Source organism: Tursiops truncatus, chromosome 1 (assembly GCF_011762595.2).
Source record: "Tursiops truncatus isolate mTurTru1 chromosome 1, mTurTru1.mat.Y, whole genome shotgun sequence".
In the NCBI taxonomy this organism is placed as follows: Eukaryota; Metazoa; Chordata; class Mammalia; order Artiodactyla; family Delphinidae; genus Tursiops; species Tursiops truncatus.
Window position 1 is genome coordinate 64,910,140 of NC_047034.1, and position 20,588 is coordinate 64,930,727.

Genomic DNA, 20,588 nt, shown 5'->3' on the forward strand with positions numbered 1-20,588 from the left:
TAATATGTATGTTTTATTTTTTGTTTATAATAGTATTTAGATTTATTCAAAAGAAGCAGCTAACATAAAGAATATACTTTAAGATCTGGAATTTTTACTTCCAATCTGAAATCTTATGGGGCAGTTCAAAGCTGATGGGATAAATGTGATCGATAAATGATCAGGTGCACATGTGGAGATTCAGCTGGACTTTAATTCTTAGTAGGCAATCAAAAGTCTGAGATTTGGAGGAGACCTGAGAGTTTATGTAGCTAACTGCATTCATGCAGAACTGTACCCGAGCATTTCAAGATATAGTGTTCAACGGACGGGATGCTTCTACTTGACAAACACTATGCTAGTGTTTTATATGTATTGTTTAATTTTATTCTCATGACAACCATATAAAATAGAGATCAGTATACTAATTTTGTAGATGAAGAAACAGAGTTTCCAAGAAGATAGATAACTTGAAATAAGCAGAGAGCTAAGTCTCATTTGTAGGTCATTCTGACTGTCTAAGTTCAATCATTTCTAAAGCCCACCACAGAAGAAAACTTTATTATCTTTTACAATAAATAAATATTTACCAATTTGAATGAACAGGTTTTTCTCTGTACCTTCGCACTGAATTCACACACGTGGCTTTCCCCTTTAATTCCAGCATACCAAATTTTGACTTGAGTTTGAATTTTTAAAAAATACAAAAACATGCTCAGGGAATAAATTGATGACAAAAAGCCCTTTGAAACTCTGAGATGTAGCACATTTTTTGTGCATATTTTCATTCAAGAAAATATATTCATTACATATATTATGTGAGACTTTAATGTAGTTTTGAAATTTGTTGTAAAATTGTTATAGTACAAAATATAATCCAGCCTTATGAATGCTGAAGGTTTATGGTTCTATTTGAAACTAGAATGAGCACCCAAATATCAGCAAGATTGAAAAAATTCAACAGGTAGTTACTGTACACACACTACAAACCAGACACACAAGGCCCTATATTCCAGTTCTGAGTAAAAAACATAGTGCCCTTGCTATTAAGGGTCTCACATATTTTGAAAATTAAAACTAATATATGTGTATTTGTAATCTCAAAAGCAAAATCTACTAAGGGGAATGATTTAGGAGTATTTGTTTTTCTTTCTGATAAATAAGGTTCTAATGACATTTAATGTTAGAATGGCTGTAGCATGGGCTCATCTGTTTTTACACTAAGTTAATTGTTTCAGGGCAACATAGGGCTAGAAAATCCATGATTAGTCAGCTGGCCATTTATATTTATGTGAAAAATTTGTAATAAGTGCAAATCATTCAGTGTTTTTCTTTTTTTATTTTGCAAATGATTCAAAATGATATGTAGTAGAATTAGTATACATACTAGGCTGAATTAATATTTAATAGTTTAATTGTATTAAATTATATTGATAATATCAACTAGTTTAATTTGATTTTGGTTAAAATTCTTGAATCATTTGTGATTACTTAAAATGAATGCCCTTCCCCATAATTCTAACCATTTTCAGTTTCAGAGGTTCATAGACTTGCATTGCCCACTTTGAGTGACTTAATTTAACTGAACTTAAACCATCAGAACTTCTTTGACTTAACAATCATGCTGGATTAAAAATATGTTAGGGTTTCTAGAAGGTTTAACCTAACATTTGGGAAAGAACAATTGTAACTGATGACCTACAGAACAATTTCTGTACATCCTACCAAAAGAGACACAAAGGCCATTGAAGACCCCTGCAATAAACTAATAAAACACAGTTGTTCAAGCTTTAAATATTATCAACTAGGATTTATATTCAGATCGATGTTAAGGTTGGTTCTTACTGCTAGGCAACCAGTTGACCTAAGTTAATTTAAATCGCCATTGTAGTGTTTCCTAATAGGAACTGTCAGTAAGGAAAATTTCTGTGACATACAGAACGTAGAAATGCTTCCCCCGTCCCCAACGCCTACTTTTAACAAGTGACTTAATATCTATGATTATGTCTACAGAGCCGAAGGAGGGGGGAAAATATGACAATTATTGGAATAAATCAGACCACAATAAAACTTTTATTAAAGTTATCTAGGCAATAGGAGGTAAGTCTAATATTTGGGGGTTGAACCATCTAATTTCCTCATTCCTTTGTTTTCTTTCATGTTTATACACCAGTGAGAGCACATAACATCAAATTTAGTGGTACTGGCATGAATTTTTTTCCTGACTCCCTATTATGTTATTCTTGTCTTTTTCACTAGCTTGTAAATACCAGCTCTTTCCTGACTTTTCTGTCTCTACAGCCAAGTCTAAAGCAAGAAGCACAATCTCAGCTAAGAGTATTTGTAGGGTCCTAATATGGGAACAATGGTTCTGTAGGAGCTCTGAGCTTCCTGTGCCAGTTCCCTTAAATCAGCTAAAGAGATACGGGGTTTATTGGCTCTATCAGCTGGCATTCTAAGCAATGGCAATGTTAAACTCCTCAAAATGTCGAGTCCTAGCTAATCTCTTGTGTAAAACCTGGAAAGACATTGCCAAGTCTTATTTGGTGTACTAGCTCTATACAAAGGGCGTCTTCCAATTTCACTATTTCCACTCATCTTTTTCAGCAATGCCAGAACAAGACTTTATAGATTTTATAGTGTCCTCCAAACACATAACTATATCATTGATTTCTTTTTGCTGATTGAGTCTTCTACACAAATCAAGTTTTTTCAACATAATTTTCATCTAGTTAAGGTTCCAGAGAAATTGCAGATGCTAAATATGTTCTTCATGTAACTAGTAGAACATATAAGGGGTAAGAAAATACAGCCACTAGGAGGGATAGTAAATCAAATCAAAACAGCAAGTTATCACTTTCATCAATTAAACTTGAAATTTTTTTTTTTTTAAAAGATTATTCATTCCTAGAACGTTATGATAAAACACATACTCTAGTGAAATGTTATTTGCCAGGACACTGGTAAAATTATTTTGGAAATGAATTTGTATACATTAATGTTACATACTTTGGAACAGTAATTTCATTTTGAGGGGATATTTTACAATTACCTGATTCTTATGTAGAAAACATTATATGAAAGACGGTATTAAATAGTTCATTATTTCATTGTTATTGGCAAAAGTGAATTACAGAAGTCTACCAATAAGATATTATTATAAACTGTGGAATACCTTGCTATTTTGCAAGGATTTACATTGATAGAAATTATGTCACATTGCAGGGGAAATATTCATCAAATGATATAAAATATAAAAAGTAATTTGAAAGCTTGGATATCAGTATGATTACAACTGTATCCTCTTGCAAGTTGGTATGTAGTATTAGTGAATTCTTCAAGGTATTATTTAAGGTAACAGATAAACTCTGAAATTTCAGTGTGTTTATAATCAAAGGTTATTTATCACTTGGGAAAGGCTAAAATAATTCAACACTCGTGTTTGGAGGGGAACTTTCCAGGTGATTCAGGGACCCAGTCTTCTTCTACTCTGTGGCTCTACCATTTTCTCCAGGACCTTGGGGTCTTTTCCTTGAAGTGAAGAGAAATGGAAAGCAAGATGCGAAGCCACATCTGCTCTTAACCACCTCAGGCCTGAAGGGACGCAAATCACTCCCAATAAAATCCTATTGGTATTCTAGTATAGAAAATATAGTTCACAATGTGTTGTTGAATGAAGTGGCTTTTATATTTCTGTACAACTTGAGTTACTTTGTTTTAGGTTCAAATAGGTAAAACAAAATCTGACCCATATACAGTCATTTAATGTACATATTAATAAACATGTGTACTAAAACAAAACAAAACAAAAAAATCCTATTGGTAAGCATCAGCTCACATGGCCCTGCCTGGACACTTCTAGGCAGGAAATATAGCCTTCCTGGATGGAAGGCTGCTTTGCAACAATACTGTTACATTAAGGAAAGCAAACACAAATTTTTATTAGAAAACTGCCTGTTTCTGCCACAATTGTCATGGTGGCATTACCCAGAGTCTCGAATCCGACAATAGGGATTCAGTGGGAATTATTGGAAGAATTATGTGAAGTAATCTCTGTAAAGCACAAAGTAAGTGTTCAAAAATTTTTGACTGTGATGATAATGATATTCTTGCCCCCTCTCTCTATCACATCTATGAAAAGTATTGGAAGGTAATTAGCAAAATGCTAATGGTGGTGGTATTAAGTGATTTGCCTTCTTTTTCTGTTTTCCAAATCCTCCCTATTGTGGTCTGGCAACTTTTCTCATAAATATTAATTCGTATGAATATCTGAATAAAGGGTATTCAAGAATTTGATCATTTATGGTACTTAATCAACATTTACTTAATGCTTACTATGGGATGGGCATTCTTTTAAGCACTTTACAAATCTGTCTGAAATAAAGACTGTGGAAAAGATAGCAGGCTGCAGCCTATAAATTCCATGTGAGTAAAGTTGGCTGCAGAAGATCATTAATACTAGAATTAGACTTCCCTCATGGCGCAGTGGTTAAGAATCCTCCTGCCAATTGCAGGGGACGCGGGTTTGATCCCTGGTCGGGGAATATCCCACATGCCGCGGAGCAACTAAGCTCATGCGTCACAACTACTGAGCCTGCACTCTAGAGCCTGCGAGCCACAACTGCGGAAGCCCGTGAGTCTACAGCCTGTGCTCTGTGACAAGAGAAGCCACTGCAATGAGAAGCCGGCGCACTGAATGAACAGTAGCCCCCGCTTGCCACAACTAGAGAAAGCCCACGTGCAGCAGTGAAGACCCAACGCAGCCATAAATAAATAAATAATTTAAAAAATAATACTGGTATCAATAAGCTTTTTCCAGTGTATCATTTTCAATATGCAAAAAGCTAAAACCAGATCATGGTAAGATTGGTGGCCCAAATTTTCTTCTAGGATGCCTAAGGGATTTGTTTGTTTGGTCCAACTCAGAAGAATATTAGCCCTGACAACAGGAGCAGATATTTTTACTTTTACATTTTATAGATGAGAGAACTGAGCTTCAGAGAGGAAGTGACTTTTTTTCATTCACGCCCCTGGGTTGCTTCTGGCACTGGTGATGTTAGTGGTCAGGAGCTGACACAACATGGAGCCCTGAGAAGCATTTTTTATAGCTAAAGGGCAGCATCATCAATGCATTCGGCAATTAGGTGATGGGAGAGCAAGGTTAGATAGCAGAACTTTGAGGAGGATTAGAAAGGCAGATGGAAGGAACTCAAGACACCTCACTCATTTGTGAATTTTGCTTAAGGTTGACAATATTTTTTAAAGGTGTGTTAAATAGTGATAGGAAATAGGTTGTAAAAATGTAAATAATTATACCAACCTGAAGAATACAATTGAGGGTTCATTCATTTGAGAAACATATTCTGTTTTCAGACCGTAAGTATACAAAATGAATAAGATGCAATCTCTTCCATAGAGCAGCTCAGAGTATAGCTGGGGAAAGAAGGAAGGGTAATTACAATGTATATTGTTACAAGCTAAAATAGAAGAATGCTTGAAATGTATTTTAAAATATGAAAGGCTTTCTGTTATGAAAAGTAAGCTTTTAAAGGCATAGAGAAGTAACAAGGAAAGTTCTCCAATAACAAAAGTAGCTTTCTTCTCTAAGTTTTATTCCGAATGGATTACCAATATTGAGTTGATTTTGCAATTATGTGTCTAAAATATTCCATACATATGTATTCTGAGGACAAGGATTGATGCAGTGGGGACATTCAAAATCTTCAAAATCAAGGTAGCTGTGTTTTAGGAAGTGCTGATTTAAATGATGATACAACTAAAATTTATTGGATACACTTGTGTGCTATGTAAGTCCCCGTATTCACTTCACCGCATACCAAGATGGGATTTACTAGAGAACATTACGGTAAGAAACAGTAAGGGATTTATTCACAAACCATTTTAAGCTTATTAGAAAGAATCAGTTCTAGCGTTGTCCAGTGTTTTTAGTTCTGAAACATAAAGGTATTACTATTAATGACTAGCCAACTATTTTGGAACATTTGCCTCTCCTATACCTCTGTATCTCTTGCTCAGTTCCCCTCACAGGTCAAATTAACCTTCTGGAACTCCTTATTACATATATCTCCAATGAATAAAAAGACCTTTTGTGAGTGTGAGTGCATGTGTGTGTGTGTGTGTGTGTGTATGAATGTGTGGGGTGTTTTCCTGGCTAACACATGTCAGTATCTGTTTAAACCCCTCGCCTTGTGCTCAAATGTCACCCTGCCAGAATTCATTACATCCTATTTATTAATTAATTAAAATATATTTATACAGAACACGCTTCATGAGGTGGAGTAGAAAATAACGTTATGAGAGGCATCCTCCAGACAGAGTGGCTTGTCTCCGGTGGCAACCAGGAATGCAAACCCAGCATTAGCTGTCAATGCCACTGCAAGTGTTGAGATGATACAAAAATTCAGTAATTAAAGGTAGGAAATCAAAGGAGTTCCTTTAATTCTGGAGCTGGATGTGGGGGAAATGTACTTTTTTCTAGACCACCATAAAATTGCAAATATCACTCATGTAAACACACACATACAACACACACATAAGGTCTAAATGGGGACATGATGTAGGGTGTTAAGGCAGCCCTGAACACTCAGCTAATGCTTACTGACTTTCTACTGACACCAACCACTGGACTAGATGTTCCCACTATCTTTTCAAGTCAACTAACTCTATGACACCAGGACATTCACCTCATCCCCCCTAACCTCAGGTTCCTTCCTTTTTTTCCAAAAGGGGTTAAACACACCTGCCAATCTCTCAAAGTTACTGTGAAGGTGAAATGAAGTATGAGAACTTGTTCTGAAAAGAAAAATTAAGAATGACATAGAAATAAAGTGTCATTGCTAGACGGCTTTTCCAAGTATCCTCTTAGGGACATCTTTTTCCCGATATCTAGACTATTTGTATAGGGCTCAGTCTTGAGGTTTGAATAGGTTCAGACCTTGGCTACAAAAGCTGGGGAGGGTGTCAGTGATTGCTAAGATGAGCATGTTATTTTAAGATATTTTAAGGTAAGGCTAAGAGAGTTTACTGGCGAACAAAAAATACATATGAATATTATATGCTATGGGAATCCTTAGAGGGCAGTGCTATAAAGTTAGGAAGAGAATGATGAAAGATAGGGAAAAAAGAAAAAGAAAAAAGAACAGAAAGACAAAAACAACAATAAGAGCACAGATAGTAATACGAATCAAGAAATAGAAAGTACCTAAGATCAGGACTTACTTCCTTTGTCTTCTAGCAAATGTAGAGATTAAACCAAAATATTTTAGCGCCTAAAATAGTTTTGGGGACATGTATTTATTGAGAGAAATATCTGAACAAGTACTAAGAGGGAAGTTAGTTCTATCTAATATGTGAATAAAAAATACTTATCCATTCTGGTTCTTCACCTAAATGAAATCAATGTGAAAAATCAAATTTCATTTACTTAAATTCTCTTTAAACCTGATATTCAGGAAAATGTCTATTTTAGAGTATGAAGCACAGCTTTGTGATAGGCTGACTGTTGCCTGTTCAATGATACTAGCAATGATTTTGACTTGTAATCATTGGTTGTCCAAATCCAGTTTGTGGGTATTTAATCTAAAATTAATCCTTTTTAAAAAATATTAAGCAGTAATTCATAACTGTATGATGCATGACTATCAGAACTGTGGGTTACTGGTCTTATCCAGTTGATTTTCCTTCCCTGGGTCTGTATAGATGTTCTAATATAAGGCAGAAAAAATATCTGCAATTTGAATATTACTGATATATAAATTGAGCTTGAGATTACCCAGAAGGTGATATTTCCATCTGCCTTCCATTAGTGCTAATTAGTGAAATTTAAGTGTTAAAAGAGATCTTATGGATTGTCTATTCTTCTGTCTCATTAAATAAGTAAGAGAAGAGGCTCACAGAAGAGCCGCCAACCACCCTCAGCTGATGAGAAAAGGTTCTGGGTCTGCACTCCTAGCCTGGGTTCTTCCCTCTAAAATGGGCTGCCTCTATATAAAGCAACCTCATAGAGATGTCGGGAAAATGAAATCAATTTTTCCAAAACTCATTAAGAAATAAACCAATGTACTTCAGATTAAATCTCTGAATACATTTTGGGATTTTAAACTAGTTATTCTCTGATTTGGAAGTGAAGGTGCAATCCTAGCTAGCAAAAGAAATGCTTGCTGAGTTCACTTACTTCTAGATGACCACAAACTTGATGAGAATCTTATGTTCAGGGGCATTTAGGTGTAAAAGGAAAAAATGGATCGAGGCAACTTATTTGAAGTGCAATATAAGGGACAATTGCTCTATTTAATCCTACTTTCTCCTTTGTATGCTCCTAAATTTATGTATCTTTGTGGCAGACAGTCACCAACAAATAATTCAGACCAAAGCAATCAAGTACTGATATGCTTCCTTCATCCTTCTCTTTCGTTGCTTCATCATCATTAGAGGGTGTCTGTTCTAGATGGCATTGCTACGAGATGACATAAGACTGCTTGAATCATATGGAGCTTTACATAAGCAAGAAGTCAACTTTTGTTATGTTTCACTGTTCAGATGGGCAGTTGGTATTAATTGCTCATTTTACAGCCATCCTTGCAACTTCCCCGGGCCGCTTTACCTTTTTTCATTCTCTGGGTCTCAGTTAGGGTCCCACTGACATATATGTCTTCCTCGTGATCAGATGTAGTATTTTCAGAAAGAATTTTGCACGATCCAAGAAATGTCACTGTTTTGAATTGCATCTGGATGTTCCTTGTGAATTACATATTCCTCAAAAGAATATCTTCTTCCGACTAAATGCATTTTTTTGGTATTAAAATATTATTTATTTATGACTTAAAAAAGGGAGTGTACTGCACACTACAGTGTATAAAAGAGATAACCAACAAGGACCTACTGTATAGCACAGGGAACTATATGCAATATTATGTAATAATCTATAAGGGAAAATAATGTGAAAAAGAATATATATATATATACACACACACACACATATATGTATTCTGAATTGCTGTGCTGTACACCTAAAACTTACATGATATTGTAAATCAACTATACTTCAATAAAAAAAATGTAAAAAAAGGGAGTGTACTGGCTGTAGTTTGAAAATTCCTTTCTGTCCTCTTTTTTTTAAGTTTGTGTCTGAATAGCCTAGCAGTATAAAGTCTAAGGTTATGTTATTTTTCCCACTGTGGACCAGTTAAATCTATCCCATGACCATTGTATTCCATTCTTCATTGTAGTAACAATTTCAACAAAACAACGATAGCAATTTTGGCAAAAATTGTGACTTCTTTCTTCTCTTCTCCCTTCCTTCCTTTACATGAAGTGTTAGCTTGGCCCGTGGCCATCCAGCAAGAGGCTACATCACCCAACTCCCTTGCAGGTAGGTGTGTCACTGTGAGTGGAAGTAATATGTGTGAGCTCCATGTCATCTCCTTAGAAGAAAATTGCTTACTCTCTGCTCCTTTCTCTTTTCTACTTTTCTTGAATGCAGTGCTGACGGGTCCATTTTAACCAAGCAGATGAGATATATTCTAAAGCAATGCTTCTCAAATATTAATTTGCTTACCCAGGGATCTTGTTAAAACATAGATTCCAATTCAGAAGGCCAGGGTGGGTCCTGCACTCTAACATTTTTAGCAAGGTCCCATGTGATACTGATGTTGCTGATCCAGGACCACACTTGGAATAACCAGATCTGAGAAGATGACAGAAACTTAGGCAGAAGAAACCTGGGCCCCTGGATCACCTCTAGGAGCAGAGTTTTATCACTTACCTGGATCACTCCTCTCTGCATTGGTTACTGAGAAATGTATCAAGTTGTCTCATATCCACCATGTCTTTGGATTTATTGGTTAGCTCTTGCCTACATTGCAATGAGTATAAAAATAGTAATAGTAATAATAAATATCATTTACTGAGTGCTTACCATGTGGTAGGCACTGGTAGTCACTATCTACTTAATATCCTAATGAAGTATTATACCCATTTTATGGATATGGAAACTAAGGCAAGAAGGGATCAATAGCTGGCCAAACACATACAATTTGTAAATGGCAGATCTGGTATTAAAACTTGAATGACTCTGTCCTCAAAAGACACATTCATTATCAAAATGGCCACAGTTTGACCAGTGCATTTAACTTGGGATTCCTAAGTTTTGAACCTGATTAGTCACCAGAGGTTATGTCTGTAAGTGTTTGGGTTAGTGTTGTCCATTCTCTTCCAGTCAACAAGTCAGGGAGAATCACTTTGCTATTCATGGAGAAGAAGGCCCAAGACTATCGTTCTTTCTGCCCACCATCTATTCTCAACCAAGATTACAGGAAGAAACAGGCTGAGGCTGTAGAAGGCATTAATGTGCATACTACAGATAAGGATTAAAAAGACCTATCCTCTTTCACTGCTTCATCTTATTAGGTTCTTGTCTTCTACTGATCAGCTCTTTTTGATCCCCAGTGAGCTATGAGAGAGACGGAAAGAAAGAGAGACGCTAATGGATTACAAGCCTGGAAAATGTCAAGTCTGGCAGAGGGGGAAATCTAGTCTACATGCTTAATGTTCTTCTGGCCTTCAGGCTTCATCGCCAATCAGAACTGTTAGTCTGAGTCAATCAGAGATTCTAATAGCCTAGAGAAGGGTAAATGCAAAGCACACCAGATACTTCCTACATCTGTCTCATCCTGGGGTTGCCTAAATATGTGGAAGCAAAGCCAAAAGACACACTATGTTTGTGAAGCTGTGTGTGGGGAGAATAACAGATGGATTAAGACATTTTTAAAACACAACTCTGGGTTAACAGCCAAACCTCAAAAGGAGCATTTCTCCATTTCCTGCTCCAGAAAAGTAGAATCCACCCCTCGTGCAAGCAGTTTAGGGCTATTATATTTGCGACAGAATAACAGTGACATTTCTACTTAAAACTCCTGTGACCTTTCTAAGGGAACTGTTTGTGTTTCACTTGTTCTGTCGTTTTTTGTTTTTTGTTTTTTCCTCTTCTCCCCTGGAGATCACCTTGCTTTTATAACAATAAGAGACTAATAGAGGGAGCAAGAAAGGGGCAGAAAGAATGAAAAGGGGAGGAGATAAGAGAGAAAGAGGTAGTGTACAACTGTAGTAAGATAAAAAGAGAAGGTGAAGGAGGATAAAAGAGAGAAATTTGCCTGAATAATAAATGTAAATTCTAGGTCTCCCAGCTAAAAATATCAGAAAGTGCTTTCTTGCTTTTTGATAATTGCAAAATTAATAGATTTCCAGTGAAAAAGGATCATTCCTGGAATGCACAAAGTCTAGGCAATTGTTAGTTCAATGCTTGGACTGTATAACAGGAGACTGATTTTGTCTGCAGAGCTCTCATTTTGCTCAATTTCTCCACCTTTATCCTCCTTGGGTACTCTTCAGCTCTACCACCTACTCCTCTGCAACCCAGGAGCCTTGCTGTGACCCTTTAGCTTCTTTGAGCTTTTGAGTTACATCTCAGAGGGGTTTTCCATTTTTGCCTTTCTTCTCAGGGGGTGGTTGTGGAACACCCACTCATTCTGATCCAAAGGTACCTGTTATAAATTCCTTTCCTTCAAGAGTTCATCCACACTTATGATATTGACAAACTCAAATCAAGCCACTAGTGGATAGTAATTAAATCATACTCTAATCTTCCCAAGTAATATTTGCATTGTAATACTCAAAGGAATTTTAGATACCGTGGTTAGAATTTTAGCTACTTTGATAGGATTAGAAAGAAATATTTTTAAACACAGAGTCTTTTCCAGAGACTTGATCATATAAAAATATATAGTAACTAAATCTGAATGCCCTTCTACAAGAGGAATATATACATAGCATATAATTAACATCTATCTATCTATCTATCTATCTATCTATCTATCTATCCTCTATCTATCCAGAGAGATTGAGAGCTGAATTATTTAATTTGGGTATTATTATTTGGGATTAATTTGATTAAAATTATCTATTTTTCTTTCATTTAAACAGATAAAATGATAATAAACCTCATTAAATGACACTGAAAAATGTAAAAGTACTCCAAGAAAAAAGCAAACTGAATTCTGGAAAGGAAAAGTCCTATAGTTTTCTAAAAAAACTCTGATTGCCCAAGATGTGATGCAGATATAATAGTAGGCACACCAAGTCACCATAGAGGAGGAAATTTGTTATCAACCCAGTAATTGATATGTTGACAGTATCATAACTGAAGTACTCTTCTCTTACTAGAGAAAGGCGTACTTGTTAATCTCTTTATTAAATCCTATTGCCAACCAGATGACCCATAACTTAGAAATAATAAACATTTATTTGTTTAAGCTATTGAATTTTACAATTGTTACTCAGCAGTAGCTAACTGAAACATTTATCCATAGCTGACAAATTCTGTCAGAGGCCCCTTGAATTAGTAAAGACACAGAACCTGTAATAGATTCAGCATGATGATAATGTGGAAGTGAGCTATGACCGTAGTTTCACTTTGTGGTAGATACTTTAAAGTGATCAAGAGGTTCAAGAAAGTTCATGAATTCTTCTCTACCTCTCACTTTTTCTTCCTTTAAAACATTTATCTAACTTCTGTGATAGGAAGTGACAATAAGAATGAGTAAGTCACCACCTTTGCTCCTAAGTTCAGGATATACTGGGCATATGTATATGTGTTGGGAGGCAAGCAAGTAAATGATCAATTAATGACATTTGTAAGGCTATAGTTGATGTCTGAGAATACAGAAGGGCTACAATGCTTAATTCTCCCTGAGAACCTAAGGAAAATCTTTATAGAAGATACCTCATTTGAGCTAAGTTTTGAAGAAATAGGTTGGAACTTTGATGCATAAAATATGATCCATGGACCAGTAACATCAGACTCACCTAGGAGCTTGTTAGAAATTCAGACTGTGATTCCACTCAGACTACTGAATCAAAATCTGCTTTTAAAAAAGCTCTACAGGTGACTTATATGTACATTAAAGTTTGGGTTAGAATTATTGTTAGGGAATGGTTCTTATTTTGTCTGCACATTAGAAACATCTGGGGAGTTTTTTTTTGCTTTTTTTTTTTTTTTTTTTTTTTTTGCGGTACACGGGCCTCTCACTGTTGTGGCCTCTCCCCTTGTGGAGCACAGGCTCCGGACGCGCAGGCCCAGCGGCCATGGCTCACGGGCCTAGCCGCTCCGCGGCATGTGGGATCTTCCCGGACCAGGGCACGAACCCATGTGCCCTGCATCGGCAGGCAGACTCTCAACCACTGCGCCACCAGGGAAGCCCATCTGGGGAGTTTTGAAAAAAAATATTAATGCCCAGGGCCACTATATCTAGAGTTTCTCACTCAACTGGACTGGATGGAGCCCAAGCATGGAGATGTGTGGAATATTCAGGCTCTGGTCAGTGGTTTGGTATGGCTACAGGTGTGTTTTAGATCGTCAAATTGTCATGAGCTTTGGCTCTTACGAGCTGGATCTTAAGGTATAAAAAAAAAAAATGGGTATGGTGAGATAGAGTTCCAAGATTCTGAGAAATTCTTCCAACTCTCCAAGCTACAAATATGGAAGTTCTTCAAATAGTCATGATGACTTTTGTTGATGCCTGGGTCCTAAGCAGGCTTACCTGACAAAAACCTTAGAATACCTGTAAACATGGGCATAAATGAGATTGCAAAATTTTCCAAATTGTAGGAATGGAAACAGAAGGGCATGATAAATAAGACAGATCATATTTCGAGATCTACTTGTCAATATTGTAATGAACAAAGACTTGTAGATAACTTCAGGGGAAATTTTACACAGGATATGGTGTTGGGAAGAACTTAATTTATCCAACTTTTATATGATTTTTGTCCAGTTCTGCATCTTGCCTGCCCTGACTCTGCTTGGAGAGAGAATTTAACTCCCCCCGCCTCCGCCCAAAATCTGTCATTGATGTATATTGCAGGTCCCGTGGCATTCCCACTGTATTCATTGCAATATTTGGGCTAAGTTCCAATAAGAAAATTACTTTCTATTGACTGTAAATTTCATACCTCTAACATGAAGACTTCTCATAATACGCACTCTATAAATTGGCTTCAGGTCCTGCTTGAGACCAAGTATGACACATACTCTCAAACGGGCTTCAAACTGAGCCACAGCCTTGGCTAAACATATTTTAATGACAACACATAACGTTCAGGTCATTGAAAGAATATTTCCCCCTTCATATGATACATGTGTTGCTGGCATAAAATCATATGACTTACGTCCCCTTTCAGCGTTAGGAGGGTCGAGAAATCTTTTTCACTTTCAGTCTGAAATTACTCTGCAGTGTAAATTATTACTCACAGTTCAACACTTGCTGTGTTCAGCCCAGAGGTGGCTGCCTTCTCAAAGGCTCTGTGATTTATGGGTGGAGGCAGAAGGGTGAGAGTGCCTCTGAGCAAACATGTACCAGCCCGTGTTCCCTCTGTCAGATGCAACAGAGGGTTGAGAGGATGATTCCCACCAAATCAGACAGTCAGACAAATAACAGAGAAGTCTTCACCTCCATTGATATAGGAGAATCAGTGTGGGAGGGTAGGGGCAATTACTGGGGGAACATCTATTCTGTTTAGCTGTTTCTTGATTTTGGTTTTTGGGTCCCTTATTATCTGGAATAATCCAAGAAGCAGACAATGGATTCTACTGCTGGATCCACCACTTGCTAACTTCTGAGTGTGAGCAGTGATCATCTCAGACTCCATTTCCTCAATGATAAAATGAGGATAATATATTTCTCGCTTAATTTGCAAGGTTATTGTTTCACTCAAATGAGCTGAGTTCTGGGAACTATTGTGTGAACTGTACAAATGCAAGGTACGTTTATTAGGTGGACGGTACTATTTTCACATATGGTGGGTTTACTCTAGGGCATAACCTCATCAAGTGTTATAACACTTTCATCATGACTGGGTTACCCAGAGGTGTTCAGACATAGTCCTGCTGGAGCCCTTTACAATATCACAACCTACATCTTTACCCTGCACATGGTTGGGGTTTTATATATTTTTTATCTCAAGAAGAGTCCTTTTTCGACTGCAAAAGAAATAGATCTCCAGAACCTAGCCTCCTTCACAAAATGAAAGACCTAATTAGCAACTGTCCATAAGGAAAAACTAAACAAACATCTACCATTTTTGTAAACTTTTTGTTACTTACATTAAACCTCAAAGGATGAAAGAGATTATCTTCAGCAAGGTAGAGAATTTAGAAACTTAGAGGCATTGATTTTTTTTTTAATAGAAAAGGTGCTCTGAGGTTGTTATCTACCCAAATTTAATATCTCCATAATAAACATGTTTGCAATTAGGAAAAATTGTCTGAGGGTTATACTGGTTTGCAAAACGCTGAAATTAAAGTTAAATAGTGTAACTATTTAACTTTAAATAGGGGTAAACATTCAGAAGGAGACACTGAGGGTCTATGGTTCCTCATGCTGCAGTAATCATTGACAGTCCGAGTTTGATTGGACACTGTATATTTAGAGAAGTATTTACCTCTGGTAGAGTTAGTGAAAGCTTTTAGCCACACAAACACAAAACATAAACTGAAAGGTGATAACAACACCTCTCAAGCAATCAGACCCATTGGGTGATATGTGCCTGTGAATGTGTAGGGTGACCTCAGGTTTTAGTGGCTGTGAATGTGGGGAGGCTTTGGGAGTTCTGACATTTCTAATTAGAAGTCATCTCCCCATAAGCCATCCCCCATGTAGGCTGAAACATTTTTTCTTTCCTAAACTGGCTATTCAACTTTGACTTTAAATCTCCCCTTTCAGGGTATTTAAAAAGATTAATTTCTTTTTTCCCTGGGATACAAATTCTTTTTTATGGGGAAGAACTCTGGGTACCTAGAGGAAAATCTTTCCTCAGATGTCCCAGTGGATCTGGTCAGAGGGTGAGAAGGTGCCCTTCCCACCCTCGATTTTGAATTTCAAAGGTCTTTTCTCTCTAAGTCCACTATTTCTTCTATTATGTAAATGAATTCCCTAAAGACATACTTCTCATACATTAATAACTATTAGAAGAATATTATTTTATTATTATTTTTTAACATTTTATTGGAGTATAATTACTTTACAATGGTGTGTTAGTTTCTGCTTTATAACAAAATGAATCAGTTATACATATACATATATCCCCATATCTCTTCCCTCTTGCATCTCCTTCCCTCCCACCTTCCTTATCCCACCCCTCTAGGTGGTCACAAAGCACCGAGCTGATCTCCCTGTGCTATGCAGCTGCTTCCCACTAGCCATCTATTCTACGTTTGGTAGTGTATATATGTCCATACCTCTCTCTTGCTTCGTCCCAGCTTACCCTTCCCCCTCATGTCCTCAAGTCCATTCTCTAGTAGGTCTGTGCCTTTATTCCCATCTTACCCCTAGAGTCTGTCATACAGAGTGAAGTAAGTCAGAAAGATAAAAACAAATACCGTATCTAGAAGAATATTATTAAAGGATCCATGTGCTAAACGTCAGCAGCATTACTAGGGGTTAAGTTGGGATTTATGGGTTTTGAGAGCTACTGTAGCCGGAATTAACATTTTTTTAAGCTGAGATGTCCTCCTCTCCATTAGCTTTAGATGTGAATGGATCTGCTCATGGATGATATAAAATGAATCAACCAACTGAGCACATCTGTTTAAAGCATATCAAATATTTTTGGCATGTTTTAATCTAAATTTTTAAAATATGAAAAATACATATATAATAATATACATGTATAATAATATAAATAATACATATTTATCATATTTATAATTATACATATAATTATATACATATATAATAATTGATATAAATCCATTTTAAAGGTTTTCCTTAAGAACAAAATTCATAATTTGGTTTCTTCACCATAACACTGTTTATATGTATTTAAAATAGTGGTCAGTTTATAGAGATTCTGTTTACACATGAATTCTCAGCAGTACATTTTGGATATTGAAGAGTACATAAAAAAGAGATTGTTTAAAACCAAGCTACTTGGAATTTCCACTCTATCAAAATGCTGAGGAGCACAGTACAGGGCAATATACCACCCTTGCAAGACAGCATGTATATCAAGGAAGGTTTCCTAGAAGATGTGATGCTTAGACTGAAACATCAAGGACAAGTATGAGTTTCAGGCAGAGACCTAGTAAAATGAGAAGACACGTGCATCCTGTGTGTGTATATGTGTGTGTCTGTGTGTCTAGGGCGTGGGAGATGACACATTAAGGCTATAAAGTAAATAAGAACCTACTCAGGAAGGGTTTTATGTTTCAAGTTATGACACTTTTATTTTATTCTGAAGCCACTGAAAGGTTTTAATATGTTTCATGATTAGTTCTAGTTTCCAAACAGATAGCCTAGCGGGTCATGTAAATATTTGACATTTCTACCTAACCTAACACACGTTAAATAATGTTTGGGGACAATGCTATGGAGAGGGTCAGAGTTGACTGGTGTCACAGTGTTAAAGAAAGCAGAAATGGCTCTGCAGCATAGACAACAGTCTTTCTTTTAGGGATTTCTGGACCTGGGTAGCTGGAGACGTTGACTTGAGTGAGAGCTGTCTGTTAAATACCTCCTTGTATTAGCAAAGCTCCTTGAATGGCCTTGAAAATCACTGAAGTGCCAGAAAGCTTTACACTCCAGAGCTTAAGTTTACTTCAGTGATATGTCGCAGGAATTGTTAAGTGAGAAAACGACATGTCTGTTCACCTTAACAAGTGAGAGAGGCCTACAGTCTCTCCTGCATCAGGAAGGTGTGTAAGAGGAGGAATGCGGAAGGCATCCTGGGAAGCAATAGCCGAACCAGAGAAGATTGAACCAACATGCAGTGTAGAGCATAGCAAATTCCTGAAGACAGAAGTAAGGTTCAACTCCACACAATCTAGTTTGTGCCAAACATAACTAAATGTCTTCCATACAATTTTGGTTTGTGTGGTTGTAAGATTTCATGGGCTCTTGGAACCAAGAAGAGAGACCAATGAGGAAAGTAACCGTCAACACATGTTCTTAAGGAAATCATACATTTAAATTCAACCGGCATTCAGGAATGGTGCTGACATAATTTTTGAGCAAAGGTGTAAGATACATTTTTTATATAGGGCTTCAATCAACCACTGGAAGTACCTGTTGTAAGGGTGGAGAACCAAATATGGGTTAAATGAAAATAATTCAGAGAAGAAGGTGCCAGTCTTAGCTGAAGCAATAGCAACAATTGTGATTTTTCAAGTTCACAGAGTATAATCTTTATTCCAGACCAACCTCCTTCTTCCTTCTAATTATCCAAAATGATGTGACTTCAAACAAATGTTCTGATCTATGAGAAAAAAATGAAAGCAAAGCATTGTCTATAGGTCATTATTTCTAGCAGTGGAGACATTTTCAGTTAAATTCAGCTGAAAGGAAGTCAAGACTGGGGTTTCTTACCTACTAGGGGGCAAAGTGCTCCTAACTGAGCCAGCTGAATCCTTACTCTGTTTTCTGGCAAACGTACTTGCCTAACACTTACTGAACATTTCAAATTATATGCTAGGTACTCTGCCAAGTTCTGTATATAGATCGTATTATCTAATATTCACAGCATTTCTCCAAGAAAGGCCTCATTTTTAACCCAGTTTTTCAGAAGGGGAGATTGTGCTACAAAGTCGTTAAATAACTTGCTTGAAGTCAGACTGTCTTTAAGTGGCAGAAGTAGGATTGGATCCCATGGCTGCCTGACACCAGAGTCAAGCTCTTAAGTACTATTTTAATTATGAGTTTAATCTTTCCTATGTGTTAAGTTTCTTAGTTCACTTATTATGGCCAGAACCTCAAACCTTGTCCTTATTAGCATTTTGTTCTTAAAGATTGCAGGCAATGAACATTTTTACTCAAGCATGATAACTCAATAGATGGATACTGCCTCAGAGTGAGTTATTCATCTCCAAATCCAAGATTCCTGGATAGTCATCTGAGTTTCAGAAAAGTATAAGAAAAATTCAAGAACACACATCTCCGTGGGTAGGGGAAAATATATTTTGTGATTTAGTCTAAACTTTGGTTAACATTTAACTCTTTTTCTTTTCCACTTCAAAAAATAGAAAATTTCATCACTCAAGTCTGTGAAATGAAGGATTGTACATCAGAGATCCTAAGAAAGGAGACAGCATACTAAGCAAACCTTCTGAACACTGCAGAACCTCGTTTAGAGACTGGTGAATGGGGCCCATTCAACTTGCCACTGGCTCTACTATATTTAATAAAGTAGCTTAAAAGAGGCTCTTATTTATTCATAAGAAATACTTCTATTTAATGACTTTATAGTACATTATGCTCTAGAAGAGAATGATCATATTTCATGTATTTCCCCATCTCATTAAATGACAACACCCTATCCAGTTTTTCAGACCAAGAAAAACATCTTTTCTTTCTTTGGCTTACTTGTATCTCCAATCCATTAGTTCGACTTTTGAATTATATCTAGAGTTTAACCACTTCTCATTGTTTCCACCACTACTTGGTTCATGCAACCATCATTTCTCACCTGGGCTGTTCCAAGAGCCTCCCAAGTAGGCTCTCTTCTTACATCTCTGTAGTCTATTTGTCACACAGAGACCAGAATGAGCCACTTAAAATGCACTTTCATTCATGTCACTCCTTTGCTCAATGCCCTCCAGTGGTTTTCCATCTGACTCAGGATAGAATGAAAACTTCACAACATCCTACAAGGCTCTGTATGGTCTGATGCCCTGAAAACTCTGATCTCATCTCCTAACTTTATCTTCCTCATTCATAACATTTCAGCCATTTTGACTTTTGTGGTAACCACTTCTTTGTATTTCTTAAAGTTCTACCGCCTGAGTGTGCAATATAACAATAGTTAAGTTTGCCTGCTATTTGAATTTCATAGAAAATGGAATCACGTTACACATTTTTTTCTCACATGACTCCTACTGCTCGATACTGTTTTTTGAGATTCATTCTTTTTTTTGCGCATAGCTCTAATTCCATCATTTTCATTGCAACATTTTATTCTATTGTGTGATTATTTATAGCTTATTTATTTTTTCATTCTACTGTTGATGCACATTTGAGTTATTTCCAGTTATAAAGCATTATGATTAATGCGGCCATGACCATTTTTGTAGGATTTTTCATACACATGTGCATGGATTTCTGTTGGATATATACCTGGGAGTGGAATTTCTGAGTCATACAGTATGGAAATGTTAAATTTCAGTTAATAATTCCAACTTGTTCTTTAAATGACTGTGACACTTAACACTTTCACCAGCAGGGCACAAGATTGTTCATTAATCCACATCCCTGCCAAAAATCAATATTGTCTGTTAAAAAAACTTTAACTAATTTGGGCTTCCCTGGTGGCGCAGTGGTTGAGAATCTGCCTGCCAATGCAGGGGACACGGGTTCGAGCCCTGGTCTGGGAAGATCCCACATGCCGCGGAGCAACTAGGCCCGTGAGCCACAACTACTGAGCCTGCGTGTCTGCAGCCTGTGCTCTGCAACAAGAAGGGCCGCGACAGTGAGAGGCCCGCGCACAGCGATGAAGAGTCGCCCCCGCTTGCCACAACTAGAGAAAGCCCTCGCACAGAAATGAAG